General features: G+C 37.4%; 1 protein-coding gene across 4 annotated transcripts in view; it reads right to left on the reverse strand.

Annotated features, from left to right (window-relative positions):
• The window catches only part of SIPA1L2 (signal induced proliferation associated 1 like 2), a 364,597-nt gene extending 344,347 nt beyond the window's left edge, over nucleotides 1-20,250 (reverse strand). For 2 of the 4 annotated variants that reach the window (XM_075203506.1, XM_075203503.1), the window contains exon 1: nucleotides 19,889-20,229. The gene's annotated coding sequence lies outside the window, so the exon portion shown is untranslated. Of the gene's footprint in view, nucleotides 1-19,884 lie in introns of all 4 variants that reach the window. The other 2 variants (XM_075203505.1, XM_075203504.1) reach the window with 2 other exon arrangements.
• Nucleotides 20,251-21,058: the final 808 nt, after the last annotated feature.

The following is a 21,058-nucleotide window of genomic DNA, read 5'->3' on the forward strand; positions in this document are numbered from 1 at the left end:
ACACTCATGAAGGAGGCCAAAACAGGTATAATCAAGCATCAGGAACACAAGAACAAGTTTCTTATAGTTCCCTCTTCTAACAGGAGGCCAATGGATTCCCTCTGTTAGGCTTGAAAGCATGTGAAATTTTCTGACCTGAAGAGGGTCATGGACAATGGGTGCTTTAACCCAAAAGAATTCCTCATGGCCAAAACCATTCCCAACTACTAAAAAGACTAAGCATTGACAGGGCCGCCATCAAGGTGGTATGTGGGGTACTACAGTTGTGTGCAGCACGGTGGCTTCGTGACTACCACTTCTGTCTCACAACACTGAGTACTGGGGTGATGAATTCAATTCCTGACCATGGGCTTATCTGTGTGGAATTTGTATGTTGTCCCCGTGTTCGCGTGGGTTTCCCCGGGGTGCTCTGATTTTCTCCCACACTCCAAAAACATACTAGTAGGTTAATTGGCTGCTAGTCTCTCTCGGTCTGTATGTGTGTATGTGTGTGTACTTGCATTCATATGCTTGTGGGGACATTTACCTGTTTACACACCAACACTGTGGGGACCTGAGTCGTAGTGGGGACAAAAATTGAGGTCCCCACAAAGCTTCTCAAGGCTAATCAATGCAGGAGACCTTGCTGATATGCTCAGCATGTGGATATCCTCAAACAGTCAAAATACATGATGACACTTTCCCCATCTTGCAGTCCGTGTCAGTACTTTATGCAAAGTCAAAGTGTAAATCTCATGTGGTAACTCTGGTGACAAACCGCTCCTACAAATACCTCTATAATTGCTCTGTCGACAGGGCATGAGGAAAGGGGTGTCCCTATACGCCATGGTCTAGAAATGGGTCCTCACGATGCAATAAAAACAAGTATGTATGTGTGTGTGCTCATGCTCATATTTACACGTGAGGAAGGAGCAGTCTGCTATCAATTCCAGTTGCATTGCAATTTCAATAAGACATCTCCAGTGATATTCTCTAGAGGCTGTAAGTTTAGTTGGAGTTTTTATTTCCTATTGAAAAGGTTGAGGGGCTGGCATATGTACTGTCTTATTAAGGACATGCAAATGGCATGCGAGGATCTCTGATGGGCATTAAGGGGCATGTTGGGAGCTCTGAGGAACATGTAAAGGGTATGTGGGAAGGTCTGATGGGCATATACAGGGCATTTCGGGAGGGCTGATGATATACAGTCAAGTCCATAAATATTGGGACATCGACACAATTCTCATATTTTGGGCTCTATACACAACCACAATGGATTTGAAATGAAACAAACAAGATGTGCTTTAACTGCAGACTTTCAACTTTAATTTGAGGGAATTTACATCCAAATCAGGTGAACAGTGTAGGAATTACAACGGTTTCTATATGTGCCTCCCACTTTTTAAGGGACCAAAAGTAATGGGACAAACTAAACAATCCTACATCAAACTTTCACTTTTTAATACTTTGCTGCAAATCCTTTGCAGTCAATTACAGCCTGAAGTCTGAAACGCATAGACATCACCAGACGCTGGGTTTCATCCCTGGTGATGCTCTGCCAGGCCTCTACTGCAAATGTCTTCAGTTCTTGCTTGTTCTTGGGGCATTTTACCTTCAGTTTTGTCTTCATCAAGGGAAATGCATGCTCAATCGGATTCAGGGCAGGTGATTGACTTGGCCATTGCATAACATTCCACTTGTTAGCCTTAAAAAACTCCTTGGTTGCTTTTGCAGTATGCTTCGGGTCATTGTCCATTTGCACTGTGAAGCCGTCCAATGAGTTCTGAAGCATTTGACTGAATATGAGCAGATAATATTGCCAGAAACACTTCAGAATTCATCCTGCTGCTTTTGTCAGCAGTCACATCATCAATAAATACAAGGGAACCAGTTCTATTGGCAGCCATACATGCCCACACCATAACACTACCACCACCATGCTTCACTGATGAGGTGGTATGTTTTGGATCATGAGCAGTCCCTTTCCTTCTCCATACTCTTCTCTTCCCATCACTCTGGTACAAGTTGATCTTTGTCTCATCTGTCCATAGGATGTTGTTCCAGAACTGTAATGGTTTTTTTAGAAGTTGTTTGCCAAATTCTAATCTGGTCTTCCTGTTTTTGTGGCTCACAAATGGTTTTCATCTTGTGGTGAACCCTCTATATTCAATCTTGTGAAGTCTTCTCTTGATTGTTGACTTTGACACATATACACCTACCTCCTGGAGAGTGTTCTTGATTTGGCCAACTGTTGTGAAGGGGTTTTTCACAATTCTGTCATCCACCACAGTTATTTTGCATGGTCTTCCAGGTCTTTTGGTGTTGCTGAGCTCTCCGGTGCGTTCTTTCTTTTTAAGAGTGTTCCAAACAGTTGATTTGGCCACACCTAATGTTTTTGCTATCTCTCCGATGGGTTTGTTTTGATTTTTCAGCCTAATGATGGCTTGCTTCACTGATAGTGACAGCTCTTTGGATCTCATATTGAGAGTTGACAGTAACAGATTCGAAATGCAAATGTCACACCTAGAATCAACTCCAGACCTTTTACCTGCTTATTTGATGATGAAATAACGAGGGAATAGCCCACACATGTCCATGAAATAGCTTTTGAGTCGACTGTCCCATTACTTTTGGTCCCTTAAAAAGTGGAAGGCACATATAGAAACCGTTGTAATTCTTACACCGTTCACCTGATTTGGAAGTAAATACCCTTAAATTAAAGCTGAAAGTCTGCAGTTAAAGCACATCCTGTTAGATTCATTTCAAATCCATTGTGGTGGTGTATAGAGCCCAAAATATGAGAATTGTGTCAATGTCCCAATATTTATGGCCTTGACTGTATGTGGAGGTCTGCGGGCCCTTAAAGGACACGTGGGGAGGTCTGAGGGGCATGTGGTGAGGTCTGTGGGGTGTGGGAGGAGATCTAATGGCATGTGGGGAGGTCTGATAACATATGATGAGGTTTGATGAGCACTTAAGGGGCATGTGGGAAGGTCTGATTAGCATGCAAAGGGCATGTGAGGAGGTCTGAGGACATGTAAAGGGAATGAGGTGAGGTCTGTGGAGCATGTGGGGGAGATCTGATAGGCATGTAAGAGGCATGTGGGGAGGTCTGATAGCATGTGGGGATGTCTGATGGCATGTAGGGAGGTCTGAGGAGCTTGTGAATGGGATGTAGCATGCAAAGTATTGTGGAATTCTGAGGACACGAGAGTGCATTTAGTGGCAATTGGAGATGTTCATTCATATAAGCGCTAGTATTGTAACATATTTTTATTAATTTATCTTCACACTTTAAACGCCATTCATCATCATCAGCATATTTTTACTGTGGCTGTATAAAGATACTGTTAGCGTACATCTTGATTCGGCTGCGTCCTTACACTGGACGTACAATTGCACATATCTTTAAATATGAGCTGTCCAATTATTATGTGTACTTATTTAATTAATAATAATACATGTCAGTTGACTTGTTACATAAATACATCAATAGTCACAATTACAAAACCTCAAAGTAAAAAACTATAATAACTATGGCAGTATCGAAGGCAATCTCAGCTGCAAACAAAAAAGATGTCCCAAATGCGCTCACAGTAATGGAAAAAAACCACAATGTGAGTAAAACCGAAGGATTATAAATACATATATCTGCTATATAGAAACCAAAAGGTAGCAATGATGCATATAGACACTATTCCTAGGAATGATGCACCAATAAATTGATACAACAAATGTACAGTATGCACTGAAACTGCTACTGAAAATGTTGAGACTTATATAACAAATGGCAATAATGCATGATGAGTGAAACTATTATATGATAGATATATATAGATATATATATTAGGGATGTGCACCGGCCACTTTTGGTGTCTCGTGTTTTGTGTTTTGGATTCGGATTTGCTTGAGGTTTTGGGTTCGGATTTGTTTCGCAAAACACCTGACGAAAGGTTTTGGTTCGGATTTAAGGTTTTGGATTCGGATTTATTTTGAAAATAACATAAAAAGTGTTAAAATCAAGTTTTTTTGGTTTATTTTCACTCCTACGCTATTATTAACTTCAATAACATTCATTAGCAATCATTTCCACTAATTCCCAGTCTATTCTGAACACCTCACAATATTGTTTTTAGTCCAAAACGTTTCACCGAGGTAGCTTTCTGGACTGCATAGTGCAGTGGTCCTGGTACACAATTTGGTACCGGGGCCACAATATATCACCCTCAACTGGTCTGAATTCCACCAAAAAAGTATCTGGACTGCGTAGTGGAGTGGTCCCCACAATATAATAAAAAAAACCTCAACTGGTCTGAATTCCACCAAACAAGTATCTGCACTGCGTAGTGGAGTGGTCCCCACAATATAATAAAAAAAAAACTCAACTGGTCTGAATTCCAGGGAACAGATGGTGGACACCGGATGGACGTCTAAAACCAACATAGCAGTTAAGGGCGCAGTTCCTCTTTTTTGTGACTGCACAAACAATTAACGTAGTAATAGAAATGACAGGTTTTTTTTTGTTTTAAATATAGAAAGAAAGAAGGTAGTACTAGAAATGGCAGTGGGTGAAGCTAGACCACTAGTCATGAACACGGGCCAGGGCCTAAGCCGTTCCTTGCCACTACGTGTCGTAAATGGCATATTGCCAACTTTACGTTTCTCCTCAGATGATTTTAAGTTTCTCTTTTTGCTACTTTTTGAGAACTTGGGCTTTTTGGATTTTACATGCCCTGTACTAGGAGATTGGGCATCGGACTTGCCAGACGACGTTGATGGCATTTCATCGTCTATGTCATGACTAGTGGCAGCAGCTTCAGCATTAGCAGGAAGTGGGTCTTGATCTTTCCCTACTTTATCCTCCAAATTTTTGTTTTCCATTATATGTAGCACAAGAGAGCGTACCCCTAAGCCACACACACTCGGCAAAGCCTTTAAAAATTATATGCGGCACAGGAGAGTACCACTGGACTTATACTGCTGAATCTGTGAACTTTGTAATATAGCAATACCACTGGACTTATGCTGCTGAATCAGTGAACTTTGTAATAGCAGTACCACTGGACTTATACTGCTGAATCAGTGAACTTTGTAATATATCAGTACCACTGAACTTATACTGCTGAATCAGTGAACTTTGTAATATAGCAGTACCACTGGACTTATACTGCTGAATCAGTGAACTTTGTAATATAGCAGTTCCAATGGACTTATACTGCAGGATTGTTTTGGGATATTTTTTTATAATTACTTTTTTTGTAATTTTTTTTATAACTTTTTTTGAAATTTTTTATAATTTGGGAATAATGGGGAAATAACAATGCCCTTAGAAGGACAGAGCACAGGACACAGTACCACTGGACTGAGCAGAACACAGCACAGCACAGAACTGAACAGCACAACACAGCACAGAACTGAACAGCACAGCACAGCACAGCACGAGATATAGCAGGACAGAGGACCACCTAACACAACCTCCCTCTACCCTGATCAATGCCCGAGTGAAGATGGCGGTGACTAGCGGGGAATTTATAGGATCCGAGTATCGCGAGATCCGACAGCGGGATTATGACTCAGAGCCTCGGTTTCAGTTTTGCAATTGGCGGGAATACCAGGATCTGTCTCGGATCGGCAACGTTCGGGTGGGCTTGGATTTCAGATATCCAAGCCCGCTCATCTCTAATTATATATATATATATATATACACACATTATATATATATATATATATATATATATATATATATATATTTACATAGGTTAGTTATAACATCATTTAGGAGACATCACTCATCAGCTCAAGAAACTGAAATGCTTGAAAAATGTCCAATAATAATAATAATAAAGATATATAAAACAATAAAAAATAATAAAAATAAGTCCAAATCTAGTGAAGTCCAAAAATGTATAGTCCAGAAAAAATGGAAAGTCACAATGGTAAATGCTGATGGTTTCAAGTATAAGAAATCCTGTTGTGTCTTGGGGGCGATGATACCTCAAAAGAAACGTGCCAGAAAAAAACACAAATCAGATTCAAGTTTCAATAAACCTAAATTATTAAACAGAAGAATATTAGGATCCACTAATGACAAGGGTGTGGAAAGGGATGTATTGAGGACTAAAGGGAAAAAGGCTAGATGGTATAATTACCAAAAAAGAATATTTATTTCAACAACAATGGCATAAAAACAAAAATCAAAAAAACCAAAATCAAAAAATGACCACAGATGCTGTGAAACAGATTGGATATCAAAGGAAGATGACAATGTTTTTGACAGCATCTTTGTTAAACCACAGTAGTCAACTCAGGATCTGAGAGTATGAACATTATGCTCAACAATAAAAGAAGAATGCACTGGCAGGAAAGGAAGATTATTATAATAAAAATGTATAATGTATTATCTATAAGCATTTTATGTACCATGTATATGATCTTTAAGTAATCTTTGTGAAGTAAAATATTTTGTACCTTGGTTTGTTTGTATGTTTAGATAACCAAGAGAAAGGATGAATGAACGGTTTGATGAAGTTGATAATAGATTGATATTAATTTAGTGATTAACATGTAATTTTGGGCTACTTGACGTGGAGGTCAATAGATTTGTAATACTCGGTGCAGAACATATTCAAACAAAGCAATCCCATGTGTAGTGTGACTGGATGGGCTTATTTTGCCACCCGGTCTTCGGGAGAAGAATATCACACAGCTCAACTGGGTTGCTTTCTCACCATCAGTAACCACCTGTCACTGACCACACCTACTGGTGTCACTTGCTACAAGATACTCGCTGTCTAGCGAATGCCAAATGTGCAACAGGTGTAGGAGGATTTGGATGCCACCAGGAGTGTAGGAAACGGGGGGTGGCAGAATTCCTGTTGGGTGCGCAAAGACTGTGTTTTACCCCCCATCGATTTCTACACAAAAGCCTTCATGCTACTTCCTGAACTCATGATATCTGTTCTAAACTTGTGGAACTTTTTTAAAATTATAGATGTCTTAGCAGAACTAGCAAATGTTCTTTAGTATAGATTGCCTCACTATAGATTTAATACAGCTGGATTGATTTGTTTATTTAAAAAAATCTAAGGGGTATATTTACTAAACTGCGGGTTTGAAAAGTGGAAATTTTGACTATAGCAACCAATCAGATTCTAGTTATCATTTATTTTTTAGATTCTATAAAATAACAGCTACAATCTGATTGGTTGCTATAGGCAACATCTCCACTTTTTCAGACCCACAGTTTAGTAAATATACCCCTAAGTGTTCACTTCATAATCATTTAATAAATAACCTGTATTGATGATGAACAACTATTCACTTTACATTTTCCCTGAATTTCGTGCAGCGCGTCCAGTAACAAACATGAGATCTAGCAATTTAAATTTATAGCACAAACCATTACCAGTGAGACAGTTACTATAGATTTGAAAATGCCCCCAATCAAATGAAATTATGCGGTCAACAATATCTGAACAAAAACTAGGTTATGAACTATGAAAAATGTAAATTTTTAAGATGAACAATTGAATTTATCTATCTTTCTAGATATTGTACTAATTGGTAGTTAATAATATTTATTTAATAATGTATAAATACATTTTTATAGTAAACTAAACAATGAAACTGGGGGTGGTCAACCCCTGGAACACTATCAAAAATTAACATAGGATTGGGAGTCTTTGTATATCTACAGCCACTGTTACAACTCGAGAAAAAGGGGCTCCAGGCCCTATAGTAGTCCTTGGCCTTTTGCCCTTTCTTCTCTTTAAATTATAAAAATATAACGGTCTTTATTTCATAGAAGCTGATCTATTTTCTCTCCGACACATGGAGAGTTCTGCCTCACTATTCTATGTACTGAATATATTTTGTTTGATATAATATGTATCCATTTTGCATTGTTAATTCTTTATGACCGTTAATAAACACTTGATTAAAAAAAAAAGAAATACAAAATACAGCTTTCTACATACTATTTCTGACACACATATTGGCAGGGGGTAAACCAGCCCCCTGCGTCTACTTGGTACCACAAAGTCTGAGATATTACATTCAATGTTTAGCATCAGGATATAATATACTATCTAAACTTGAATTTAATGCAATTTAAACTCAACAAAATTTACATCAATCTGTGATTTCCCAAATCACATGCTGTTACATTATTCAAATAGTTCCTCTATATCTATAGGACACATGACACAAAGGCTAAAAAAATGTGTTGGTCACTCGAAGATGAAAAGACTTAATTAACATGGGACTTTCTTTATAGAAGTTACAAAAGCAAATTTCCTCCAACATCAGAAATCAATACATTTCCAGTATAAAAGTCAATAAATTTGCAATGATATACAGCAGAGCACTGCACTACTATTTGAAAAAAATGTATACAAGTTATTTCTAAGTGGTGCAACCACAAGTAGCTCTTCCAAATTCTTAGTTGGGACACGTTAGCATCACAACTGGGGACTCCCTGTTCACAGTTGATGTGGTACAAGGCAAATGTTTAAAAAGGTCTAGTAATATTATGGCACTTAAGTACATCTGAGAAGTCAAGGGAGCCGTGTTATTCTACGTGACTAAAATAGCGAAAAGGTCGCAAACTGTATCAATTAATTAGATCAAAGTAATTTGTATCATTACTATTGCTTAACACACAGATTACTACCAAAGAGACCATGGCCTAAGCAAACTGTAGTTTTTTGATATAAACCCTCTGTGCTGCTAGCTACTGATGCTGGCTTGATCTGAAGCACAAGGTATTATGGGAGCCATGGTTTTTACAAGGTAGCCCCACAAGGGAGTGATGGGCTCCAAAACAAACTACACTAGGCCGCAGCTAACTATGAATGAGACAGAAATTGCAGGGATATGGCAGTGATATGTAATCCAAGATCCACGCAGACAGAATATTTTCAGAAATGTTAATCAAGCCACAATTGGGGTATTAGGCACACAATCATTCAAGAACATGTTGTGTCACCATCAGAAGATTGGGCAGAGTAATTTTTAAATGCAACACTAGCACAGCCTCTTGCTCAGAACAATTTTAGAAACACTTGAGATTTTTTTTTTTAATGCGCTCTATGTAATTTATTTACGTTTGTCTGCTGTGTATTTAATTGCCTCACATGAAGAGCACATACAGCATATAATAGGGATCATTTAATTCCAACATGCAGTACTATACTTGTGGTTTACTCACGTTGGTTCAAATCTGGTATTCTACAAAAGTAAATGGTATAGAAGTTTACAATTGGAACAGCCCTTTCAGGCACTTTGGTTTTGCATGGAAAGGAAAGGGGAGTAGTCAACATCTATTTTAAAATAGATGTTCACACCCTTCCCCCTCCTACCCCATAAAATTATTTTCAGGTTGATTTTATTTTATACTACAATCATGTAAAACAACTTCAAGCAAAATCACTGATTAGTGATTACACAGGTTAAAATTGGATCCCCCCGTTACTGCCATTTTCAATTAATAGTAATTGAACAGACCAATGCCTTTAAGCATATGAGATGGCAACAAGCATTTGCAACTATTTAAAATGTCAACTTGTTTGGTAAGAGACAGACCATAGTAACATGTGGCTTAAGCAGAATGTACAGTTACAGAATGAACAGTTACAGATTTTTTTCTTTAATAAACAAGTCCTATAAAACTCTATATTTCCATATTGTAGAAAACAAAATATCCCAACAACCGGTAATAAATGCTTTATATATAGCATGCAGTAACCATAATATAAAATAAAGGCATATTTGCTTACACATATAGTGCAAGTGTTCATTGTTGCAGTCAAAAAGTAATGTTTAACAAAGCGGTGTTAAAAGTGTTGGCTTACCTATAGTTTGTCACTGCAAACTCTACTATTAGTTTAAAAGTGTGTTTATACAAGTGCAGTCACAGCCACCAACATCTATTTTATTTGCAAGTGGTCAGAGGCACGTGTAAATAGCGGATGATGATGATGACGAACACTAGCTAAGACCCACATTGAGACTAGTAGTAGCTTGGCAATAGACTAGAGTTTGCAGAGTGCTGTAGCAAAGATAAAACAAATAATTTGTATTTGTACGCATGTAGGGAAGTTGTTCCTGCTGTATTAGCAAGGTTATTCAGGTTTGAAAGATGCCTTATATCAATTGTGTTTGTAACTTATAATATAAAAGGTTTTTGTACATCTTAACAAGTGTCTGAGAGGTGCATTTGCTGTCAAACCTGATGCATTTCATACTTATTCAGACCTGGACATATCTTCAACTCTTAACACAGCTTACAAACAGATACACTTGTGTGTGACTTTGTCAAATGCAATTTACGCTTGTGTTTCACCCTGAATCAAGTCCATAGTGTATTATCGTGCCAGAAGCGGATTAAGTATGTGATTAAAAACAAGTTAAAACAGAGGACCAAATAGATTTGCCTAATACATATCAATACAGACATGACCGAATAACTTTGCATAACACATATCAATATAGACATGCAAGAATGAAAGTTACATTTCATAATAAACAGTATTGAATTCATATAAAGTTCATCAAACTTACACTCCATAATGGATCAGTTTATATGTAATAGATCGGTCTCATTAAATCACAGCATATCCGTGCTATCCATAACTGACAACAAATCTACAGGGTACTTAAATTTCACAAACCTTTAGGTAATAGTTTAAACAAATATATATCATATATGCTGCAGTCACATCCCCAAACAAAACATGTAAATAAACAATGAATATATAATATTAGTATTAGTATATAATGTTAGCAGAAGATACATCTCAGGTGGTTGCAGGCCAGCCAACTGACCAATAAATATAATCATGTGAAAACTGTGATTGTGTTTCAACCCTCCTCAATATTAGACGTGTCAGCGATGCAAAGTGGGATATTGTAAAAAAAAAAAAAAACCCTGTGCCTATACAACTAATAGTTCACTGAACATTAACTTAATTTCAATCATAATAATCATCATCACCAATTATTTATATAGCGCCACAAATTCTGCAGCGCTGTACAGAGAACTCATTCACATCAGTCCCTGCCCCATTGGAGCTTACAGTTTAAATTCCCTAACATACACAGACAGACAGACAGACAGACAGACAGACAGAGACTAGGGTCAATTTGATAGCAGCTAATTAACCTACTATCTATATAATAGTCAAAAATCATAAAAGCATCATCAAAACACAGGAAAAGGCACCTCATTAAAGTAACCCAGCTTTATATTTTTTAGTATACCAGTAAAAAAATATATGAAGCAAGAAAGCCGCAACTACAAAGGCCACAAACCATCTGTCAGGCAGTTAGTCAATCGGGTCTTATATAAACAATATAATACTATCCTATGCATTATGGTATCTGAAGTAAGGGCATGCAGAATACTAAAGCTACAAACAAAACCACACAAAATTATACAACAAAACAAAACAAAATACTCCAATGTAAATTTTCATTAGTGGCATTAGTTTAAAAATCATATATCAAAAGTAATTTTGAAAAATTCCACTTCAGTTTGCCTTGGGGACATGGTCTGTAATTATATACCAAAGAGCAGAAATTGGAAGTCCATCCTTCATAACAGCACATATATCAGAACAATAACATGACATATATTCCTTAAAACTTTATTGGTTTTCTCGATGTAATGCAATCCACAGGGATAGTAGGACATATAAATGACATTAAATAGTCAATTGTGCAAATTAATTGTATGACAAATTGTGTACTTCTAGTTGCTACGCGGATATGAAAATACAATGCCCTGTATCAACCCATTGCAGGCGGTACAAGACGCACTATAACACCCCTGCTTTGTCCTTTGTTACTATTGTAACTAATTCAATTGTTTTGCTGTCTCATTCGATTGGGTCAGTTTTCCCCAAAATGTCTTAATAATTTTTCCACTAGTAAATGCTATTATGGTAGTTTTGGGTACCGAACCCCCATCTGATAAATTCATTTAAAATATAAAAGAATATTGTCCATTCCAACTGGTAGATGATGTAGCAAAAAGCTGTTTACTTGTTACATATTAAGTTACAGCAGCTATAAATATAGTTCACAGCATGTGGATTGCATACAACCTGGTCGTCTTTCATGATTTCTAGTAGAAAGAGAGCTCTGGTCTTGTTGCAGGCCAATTTATAAACATTTAAGAATAGTAGGTGTGTTTACAAAATCATATAATCACAGACGCCACATGAGCAGTTACAAAGCAGTTGATGAATCACCAACATGGATCTACACTCTGGGAAATATCCATCATCCATTTTATGGGTTAAATACTCTAAATAGACTACTGATAGATAAACAATATATAAGCTGACTATATATATACATATATTATATAAATGTATTATAGATAGATATATTAGAGTAAATCAGAATGCACTCTATGAATTGTATTATTATTATTATAAATCCGACTTTAACAGAACAGAAAGAGGTGATTTGATAATGGTATATATGCAACCTGTTATCACTACTGATGACAGGCTAACACTCTTTAATGAAACAAGATACTATGAATACAGATGCATATGGATATATGGATGAATATGGATGATGATGATGATGATGGATGTAAAAAAATTGTAATTGATTTTAAAGCTACACCTTTTGCATACTTCTGTGTAATGATTTAGGATACTTTTGTGCAATGCATCATCATCATCAGCAGCAGCAATATAGCGCCACTAATTCCGCAGCGCTGTACATAGAACTCACTCACATCAGTCCCTGCCCCAATGGAGCTTACAATCAAAATTCCCTAACATACACACATAGAAGAAGAAAGACTAAGGTTAATTTAAAAGCAGCCAATTAAACTACTAGTATGTTTTTGGCATGTGGGAAGAAACTGAAGCACCTGGAGGAAACCCATAAAAACATGGGGAGAACAGACAAACTCCACACAGATAAGGCACTGATCGGGAATTGAACACATGACCCCAGTGCTGTGAGGCAGAAGTGCTAACCACTAAGCCACAGTGCTGCCCACTTTGGCTTAGTGGGCAGCATCTCTCATGCATATCTTTCAGTTGCTCATGACAAAGAATATACTTAAGTTGTTCCGACTTTTAAAAACAGAAAAAAAGTAATGTGTAGGTGATCACTTTTCTCTGAACACATATTTTTAATCATTTATAAATTTGGTCATATGGATAAATCACTCCCAGTGGTCTGGCACATTTAAATGTTTTTGGAAATTAGGGTATGTGGAACAACCCCCTTGAAATGTTGTGTATCTTGAATGTCATGACCATTTTTTTTTGATCCAGCACCCCATCCATTTTTTTAATCAGAGGAGTGTCTAGTTCCTACCAATGTTATTTGTAGCATAATGGCACTAAGAGAGGTAAGTTCAATGTTATAAAAATAAAGATATATATAGTTAATGTAGGTAGTCATCAAAATATGTATAAAAAAATCTCAAGTTTTTACTAGACATCATAGTATAGAATATATTACTGTAGAGTTTCATACATATCTGTCTTTCTTTGGTCACAATATGATATTAATGGAGATTAATTTTATATGCAGATAATCAACATTGTCTCCACTTACACGCGAGAGCATGTTATTCTCTATATGGTATAAATAAGCTGTCACTGTTTTTATTGAGTGATCACTTTATAGTTGTTTGTTTTGTTGTAATATTAGTAAATTCAATTACCACTTACTTATAAACACTTTGTTCATTAGCGTCGGGGACACACACCATTCTTTATACTAATAGGAGGTTGGGTCCTTTTCCTCTAGTTCAGTCAGTATCCCCAATTAGGAAGCGTAATTTTCCCATCTTTTCTCCTATTTGTTTTTAAGCATGTAATATGCATATGGTTTTAGTGACTAAAGCGTCTATCTGTAATTTGGATTGTGTGTTGTCACTCACAGCAATGTAGCACCTCTTACTGTATTTGATTTGGAAATTAGCCCCTTGTAATTTTCTATTTATATTATCAGTTCCGAATTCTTTCTTTTTTTAAATTGATTTACAGCAGCAGGGTCTGGAAGGCACCAGAATACTTCCATAGACCACAGAAATAATAAGTAAATCCACGCCAAGTGGATCACTCTTCTTTCAGCACTTTTCAGCCAAACAGCAGATATATAACTTCAGGAAGTCTAAACACTCACTACACTAAGTGAAAAACCTCACAAAACTAACATGTCTTAATATATTAAAAGCAATTTATTGTACTTACATGTAAGGCCGATGAAACACGGTAAGCGCAGCAAAAAAGGACCCGGCCTATCTGCACTGGTAGGTGCCGTTACATTTTCCGAGTCGGAACAAGCATGAGGCTAAGGGGGGTGGCACCTCTTGCGTGCATGCATTATGGATTTAAGGCTTAAGAATATTCAAGTAACTTCTATTTTCCACTTTTTCCTGTGGCTGGATCACTTAGAAATAACCTAGTATATACATTTATTTCACTTAGTGGTGCAGTGCACCAATGTTTATCATTGAAAATATACTGAGTTTTGTATTGGAAATGTATTGATGCCAAGTAAGAGGAAATGTGTTTCTGCAGATGTCTGAAGAAGGGAAATCCCATGCTAATTAAGCTTTTTTCATCTCTGAGTGATCAACACTTTTTTAGCCTGAACGCACAAAAGGAGGTCGTTACCTTTAATCCTGTCTTGTTAAAAAGATAGACAAACTACATGAATAATGCAACCACACATTAATGTGAATTTTGTTAAATCCAAGATTAGAGGATATATTGCATCCTGATGTTAAATATCTGATTGCCTGCTGTATCCTGTGACCAACAGATAAGAGCTTACACTCTAATCAGTCCCCCAGCCGTCCTGTGTTGAACCCAACGTCTATGTGTCAACGCACTACCCGCTACCCAACAGTCCGTATTTGGAGTAAGTGGTCAAGAGTACCAGCCAACCCACAGCAAAGAGGCGCTGCCACAGCCATACCAGCTATCCAGAAGTAAGCGGCTCTAGGCCCCACTGAAGGAGCCTAGTGGTGGCAGCAAGATTCTTCTACAACTATTGCGCAGTTGGCATTTGCAGTTGGCCAGTGTCTGGTGCCAAGGTGACACAAATGGGAGTGGTCAGTTACAGTCAGTTACTGACAGTGAGAAAGAGACACAGATAAACTGTGCAGGAAGAACATCCCTTCATCCTTTGCCCCACCACCTACAGACTAGGTGGTGAAGTAAGCCCATCCAGTCACATTTCCCATGAGCAGTATAAACAACATCTTGAAAGTTTATTGCGCAGCACTGTGGCACAGTGGTTAGCATTGCTGTCTTACAGTGCCATTGCTGCCTTACAGTGCTGGTGTAATGTGTATGTGTGGGTTTCTTACGGGGACTTTAGTTTCCTCCCACATGTCAAACACATACTGCTAGGTTAACTGCATCTGACAAAATTAATGCTAGTGTGTGTCTGTCCATACAGTACAGAAAATAGACTGTAAGATGTGTAGGCAGTGTATAAATAACTATTAATAAACAAATCGTATCCTGTTCAACCAAGCAATGAAAGTTCTCACTTGACTTTAATATTCCTTTTGTTGAACTTTTATAGAGTAGACAGGGATGTTTAAAAATTACAGAACATCTACATATAAAATCTGACAATATGAATGGCTAAAATTAAGCCTCACCCATTTTGTCTACAGTGAATACTAGGTTTCAGATTAAATAAATTATTACTACTGGTAAACTGTGTAACAAATGTATCCACATAAGTTTTGAATGATTCATACAAGCCTGTCATCTTTGTTAGAGTAAGATTATGTACACACTAACATATGAAATGGGTCTGATATCGCATGTTAAAACAAGTCTAACTCATATAAGCCTCTTTGCATTTCTGTACACACTTGACAGGCAGTTAGATAGATGTTTTTCCAAAAATATGTATGGTCACATTTTAATTTTCACATACGCTTACATGCACTTAATTGGCAATAAAAACACATGTTAAAATCCATCATGTTAACATCAGTGGGTCTGTTGCCTAAGGCACTACATGCATCATTTAAATGCCATTGGGTGCATAGCCTAATGCTAAAGCATTAAAACGATGCGTTGAACATGCTTTTTTAATGTCTGTTACCTGCATATCATCATCATCATTTATTTATATAGTGAAAATCCGTAGCCCTTTACAATTGGGACGGATGTTAAAAAAAAAATCATTGTACCAATGGTACCGTTTTTACGTGTGTTAATTTGAGCTGCACTGCGGTACATTATTTTGTATGCTCCTTGGTCCATTTCAGAGAGTCCGACGTGCATCAATGCAGTGGAAAATTGACATTCACCTTAAATGAGAATGGATTATAAACACAATCAGATGTGGTCAAGAAGGTTTTACATATGTGTTGGGCTTGAACATGATGATAATTTGCTGTACTGATACAGGACGCAGGTGACGGAGAGACAGTAAGCAGGCATTAACAAAATGGTTCCCAAGTATACAGCTATACCCATTTACCACACTTTATTTTTATTATGGAAAACAGTGAATGGTTCATATTCCCTTGCAAACATTGCACTTTTGTGGTAACCAAAGTTACCAGTGACAGTAGTAATAGGACTTCAGATTGTGCATTTCATTTTGGAATCTTGCCAGGGTTGTTTGTCCATGGGGCAGACAACAAAGACAAATCTGTAATATACAGCTTTCAAAATGTATTTTGTGTACACTGGGTTGTAGAACTGCACAATGTTTTATATATTGCTCTTTGTTGGTAACTAACTTTATCAGTGAAAATAATCACAAGACAAACAAGAGTTTGTATAATTTCATGTTGAAAGCCCCATGGATAAACAGCCTGGGGGAGACTTACAGGCCTCTCTAGTAACAATTTTCTCTTTGACAAAATTGTGTATAGCAAATGCTGCCTTCATTGCAGACTCTACCCTATTTATATCCATTATGGTGGTTATCATTAGAAACCTCCACTTTTTGTTAATATTTTGAAAGAGTGGTGCACAGAGCACCTAGCTCAGGTAAGTCGATAACTAAATTCTCAATGACATAAATCAAGTCCATCTTTAAGGTAAGGTTTCAGCAAATTTAGCGAGAGCGAAAGTCTCATTAGCTATTATTTTTATTTATTTATAAGGCACCACAGATTCCGTAGCGCCAGATACATAGGCAGCTAACAAATAGAAGAAATAGCACAGATGAGTGTGAGTAAGGCTTTTGGGACTCACACAGAATGCAGCAAAATACATAATAGGACGTACAAGGGAGTCAGACAGGTGACAGACATGGGACGATAGGTAGACAGCACCCTGCCCGCAAGAGCTTACATTCTAGAGGATGAATACATAATTATTTGTAATGTATTGTAATAAATACATTGAGGACTCATATATTGTTTTCACATATGTCTTGGATACATCACACACAGCTGAATCCTAATCACAGACAAAAGGTATTAATTATTACAACTACAAACATCTTTATAGTGTCAAGTGACAGAAGTTTTGAAAACTCTCCAGACAGGTGGGAGATTTAAGTACCTCATGCAGATTTCAGGGACTGTACCATAAACTACATCATCACAGTCTATAATTGGCATACAAAATGCACTTTATGGCCATAGGAGTTAGGCAGCATTTGTTTCTATAGCGTAAACTCAGTTTGGAATACATTTTGGATGCGAGGGCATCTGCATGCAAAATAACCTAAAATTTAGGCTCAAACTATATACCAAAGTATTTGTATTTGGAGACTAATGCCAGCTAAGTGTTGGTGTTTGCTCTAAATCGGTAAAATAAGTATAATATACTTTGCAAGTTTAGCCGTTACGCCAACTAACATGGATACTGTTTTATCAGAATTCAAAAACGTTTTTTTTGAGTCCTTCAAACATCCACATGACAGAAATCTAATTGCAGCACATTTTTAAGGATAGAGAGGTTTGAGCTGTGCACAAGAAGCTGATTTAGAGACTGTTGGTAGGTGATTTATATATACAGAAAACAATAATAGCTCCAGAATAGAACTTCTAGAAGCCCCACATGAATATCTAGGTGACCAGAGATGTAGCCAAAAGTTGACACAAATGTCAAAAGCTTTTGCAAATTCTAGGAATAGTGTGGCAAATTAACAGGTGGAGGTATTTGAATATAAATAAATGAATGTAAGGAGACTCGGCAAAGTATTTTGCTTTGTTAGTTTAGTAACTCATAAAATGTACTGACAGTTGTCTCGATGAATTTGCCATAGCATTTTTGTAGATCATTGTACAGAGGTTTCAAATGCCCCTTGGTCTGTCAGTGAGAAAAGAAGGGATTTAACCTCCTCCACAGCCTTCTGGCCAAAACTGTCCTGCAATTCAGCATAGCTGACACAGCAGCAGCATGAAGCCTCAGATTGATGAGGGTAACAAACTCAATATTCTCTCAGCGATGTAAACAGGATACAGAATTGTGGGTAAAAAGCTAGGAGGAGTTGGTACAGACGCATGTCAGAAAACGCATGTGCTAAGCCCTTGTTGAACGCATATATTAACACAATGCGGTTTTGATGCATTATTACTTGCGTTTTTAAATGCATCTAGAAAATACTTTTAAACACCAGCGTGAACGTAACCCAATGTTGGTTGTGGTAACAATATGCACATACATCAATTTTAATAAAAATAAACCATTGGGCACTACCACCCAGGACAATCTATAAATCTAAGCAAGATGCAGTAATTGCAGACGCTGTGTTTGCAATATTTACCATCTTCATTATCACCTCTATTTTCATATGAGCAAAAATAAAACTGACAGAATTCCGTAAGGAAAATCACACAGCTTCTATATACACGATGCAACACTTTTTCTTGTATAAAAATATCTGCCCAGCCCTGTTTTTTTAAGCCACTATTTATATTTCTTGTTTGAACTTCAAAGCATAGAATTAGACATTTTTAATATATGTATCCTGCCCCCACTCCTTTTAGCAACAGACAGCAGAAAAAATGGTGTTCCAGTCACAAAGGAGAAAAAAAGTACATCTACAACATTTTTGTACTCAAATACTGCTGTAATTTCACATTTAAATTCCCCACAATGTATCTCCCTTTTTTTCAAATGCACAATTTAAGAGATACACTAATCTGAAATTAATTACCATTATTATTTAGTGAATCATTGCATATTTTAATGGATTTCTCTCACAAAAGTGGTAATCTAGCAACTAACACAAGGTCACTTATATATAACTGCCTTACCACCAACTGTGAAATACATCATACAGAAAGTGGACACAAAGACCTTAACAAGGAAACATGACAGATGTTTAACAATAGGAGTCTAGGGTCAACATTATTGTTCACAAGCAAAACAATGAAAAGTGATCTTTCAAAAAAATACAACAATTGTAAACTGTGCTGGTCCATTCTAGTCAGATGAACATTTTTTATTTGCATCATCAGTTGGTGCTAGCTTTGTGATAATGTTATATCTGGTAAATGTAATGGTTTGATAAAAGGAGTATATCACTAGAATAACATGCCAGAGAACCGAGCTTATCTTGAAATTGTTTTTCAAAGATTCAACTGTAACGTTTTTGCTTTTTTTCTCACCTCAGGAGATACTGACAGTCGTAGAGTAAAGTAAAATGTCACTTTTGTCCAGTTCTGTTAAACAATTTAATTATGCGCAGAAGTAAATTTGCTGCTAGCTAATGTCTCCAAGGGGAAATCTGACAACTGTGTGCCCTTGTCAGTAGACAGTTGCCAGATTAGCTGCCCCAAGATCACCCCCAAATATAGGCATGGAAAATGTGGATGGGTTATGAACAAAATGATCAGACAAAAAAATCGCAAAGTACAGGTTTACACCCACCCACACACACACATATAATGTATATAAACTGGCTAAATATGTTTATAGTTACACGATTTACCTACACAAGGACGCAGCATCCCAGCACTTCAAGCTCCCTCCTTGGATTACAAGAACAGCACGGTCTGCGATGTAAACATCTTTCTACTTATCCTTACAAAGCACGTACTGGGGAGCAACTTCGAATTCATGTCGCACACAAAGGAGATTTTAACGTGAGGCAAAATGACTAAGGTCTAGAACAAGGAACATCAGTTATGGTATTCTCTATCCCAGGACCATCATACCGTCATTTGTGCACTTTGTCATAAGAAACCGCAACCTGACTTACGTCCTCTGTCAGTGCCAGAGCTCACAGCTGCCAACCCTCATTCTTGTCAAAGGCAGGCACCGCCCAACAACAAGCTCCACCAGCACCACGGCGGACGCCTTCCTTCATGTCTTCCAACTGGATCTGCGGCACAGAGAGCTCCGCCCGATGAATTATTCATTGCATAAGGATTGGACAAGCGTTGCCCGAATTCATGCGGTGCCTCCCAGGAGAACAATCTAACCCCCCAGTAAAGCACACCTCTCCGCGCTGATTGGCCAGTTCTGTATAACATCGCAGGACGGTCGGATATAGAGTACATGATGCCACCAGCTCTTCTCTACCATAAGCTTCAATTGAGCATCACAGAGCTGAAAGTGATACCTCTTTATAGCATCTAGCTGACATGAAGTGGTGTGAACTGGAGAAGGACTATGAGCTTCTTTATTCTAAAATCATGGCCACTCATATAATGTAGATGCTCATCTTTTATGTTAGTGAAAATATTTTAAAGCTATTGACCAGCCTGAACTTCATTGACAATTATCACTTTTACAAGAGCATGTATTGCGCCCTGGGGCAGATTGGGATCGTAAAGTGGCTCTTGAAAAAAAATAAATTGTGGAAGTTGCCTCATTTGGGTGAGCCCAAATAAACTGTGGGCAGGACCAGCACAAATGTTGGCGGGATTAGAACACAGATATCCGTAATCACATTGGCTACAGGCAAGGTTAATGCAACACGCAATTGTAGGAATAGTCAGATCAACACAAGGCATAACTAATGCACAAACAAGAGACTAAAAATAACTGAGCTCTATCCAAAGTATTTAATGAATGTAAAGAACTGAAGATTGGGGTGCGACTGCATTGCGTAAACAAAAAGTAATTTGATCCTCTGCAGTCACCGTATACATTAATGCTAT

This window comes from Mixophyes fleayi, chromosome 3 (assembly GCF_038048845.1).
Source record: "Mixophyes fleayi isolate aMixFle1 chromosome 3, aMixFle1.hap1, whole genome shotgun sequence".
Lineage (NCBI taxonomy): Eukaryota > Metazoa > Chordata > Amphibia > Anura > Limnodynastidae > Mixophyes > Mixophyes fleayi.